Source organism: Lutra lutra, chromosome 6, assembly GCF_902655055.1.
Source record: "Lutra lutra chromosome 6, mLutLut1.2, whole genome shotgun sequence".
NCBI lineage: Eukaryota > Metazoa > Chordata > Mammalia > Carnivora > Mustelidae > Lutra > Lutra lutra.
Window position 1 is genome coordinate 152,245,509 of NC_062283.1, and position 2,042 is coordinate 152,247,550.

Sequence of the window (2,042 nt, forward strand, 5' to 3'; positions counted from 1 at the left end):
AGCCCTTGCTATGGGGACACTCGGAGATTCCACCCTGTCTCTCACAGTCCGTCCTGAGGTGGCCTTTGCTCCTGGTATTGGGACCAGGGCGGTCTTTGGGCCAAAAGTTCGAAGCTAGGCCCCTCTGCCCACGTTCTCATCTCCGAGGGTCTGATGGATCAGGGAGACCCCTTCGGGCAGGGAGGGGTGGGGCACCCCCAGCAACAGGGGCAAGGGTCCAGCCTCTGCCTTTTAAGCCTGGTCAGCCCGTCCTCCTCCCTCAGACACTCGACAGCATGCCGCCCCTGGGTCAGGAAACAGCCAATGTCACCAATCACAGAGGACACTTCCCTAGCCTTCCAAAATAAATAAATAAAATAATAATAATAATAATTAAAAAAAAACAAACAAACTAAGACAAAACAACAAACTATCAGGATGGCTTGCATCCCCTCTGGGTCTGGGCTCTGACGATGGACACTGGCTGGGACAGGTGTCCCCGGAGGTCTCTAGCCCTTTGCCCGACACGTCCCAGCTCAGCTCGCAGCCCATGGGGCCTTTCCCCTGAACCTTCAGCTCAGGACACACTCCTCAGTGCCGTCTATGTGTCAGCAGATGTCTAGCAGGGTCAGGTGCGCATGGCCCATTGTCTCTAGGATAACCTTCAAGGGCGTCTCTAGAAGGTACGAGGGTTCCTTAAGTGAGGGTGTCTCACTTTCAAAGGCTCTGAGCTGAGTAACCAGAGATCAGTTCCGAACCAGCCCGTCTTATCCTGATGTGCGTCCGGGAGCCACACATCCTCTACGCACAGAACCCTGAACCTCCAAGTTGGAGGCACCGCACTTATCATCCACCGCTCGTGCCAGGCCTTCCTACAAACACCTGCTGAGTTTTGAGTTTTCGTGAGATGACCGAAACTCTGTGTTTGGAGACGGTCAAGATCGTACACAGAAATGCAATGCGAGAGGGAAAACACACACGAGATTCAGAGAACGTGAAGACTCGGTCTTGTGGAGCCCACGGAGGGCTCAGGAAGTTACAGAATTCTGTGTGGGCCCGGGAGGGCAGGAATGCTTTGGATGGAGAGACGCAAGGGGGAGGTCTGGCCCGTCCGGAGGTGGAGGAGAGAAGAGGAGGGTGTGAGGTAGGTGGTGGGTCCACGAGGCCACGGAGGAGGTGAGCCCACTGGAGGGGAACCGCGGGGCCAGTGAAATAGGCTCAACTTGTACTGAATGAGGGAGGGGGGCAGGGTTTGGCAGGAATTTCATGGAGAGACCCAGGAATGGGTGAATAATTCCTTGAATTATTGATAGATTTTCTTCACTTGACAAACAGTCACGAGGTGCCTGTTGATACTGTATCGAAGCACAGCGAAGCTCAAGGTTCAGTTGGGGGAGATGCTGAGGCAAACAGTACGGCAGGATGGAAGTTGCTTGGCCTGTGAGGACGGCCCGCCTGAGCTGTGGGGTGTGGGGGCTGGAAGGTTCTCAGGGTCAAGGAAGCCTGTGAGCAAAGGTCCAGAGCGAAGTGTCCGGAGAGGAGCCCGGCAGCCCCCGTGGGCCTCGGGACTGGACTACACTTGCCTCGTTGAAGGGGGGTGTGTGTGTGAGGGATTTACACAGATGACAGGACTTTGTTAAAGGCCGGAGGAGTGCGGGGCTGGCGTGCGGGTTGGGGCCAGAGGGGCACCGTCCACAGGGAAGCAGGAGGTGTAGGAATGTGCAGAAGACCGCCTCCTGGGACTGAGGATGACGGACAGCACCGCGGGGTGAAGGGGGAGGGAAGAGCCCAGGGACGCTGTCAGGGGGGCCGGGTGTGCTGAGCTTCAGGGAGAAGGAAGACGCCTCAGGGGCGGCAGAGGCAGCGTTGGGGGGCGTTAAAGACCATGAGGGTGGGGGCAGGCTGCGGCGGACACGGGTTCTGAACGGACGGGGCGCGGGGCAGGCGTCAGATGCACCCCACGGGCCGGGTCTACCGCGTCGTCAGCCTCCACGTGTTAACCGCCTGCACTAGCTCCCCGACCCGACGGCCGCGGTGCATGCGAGCCTCCAGTGCTCAGAACA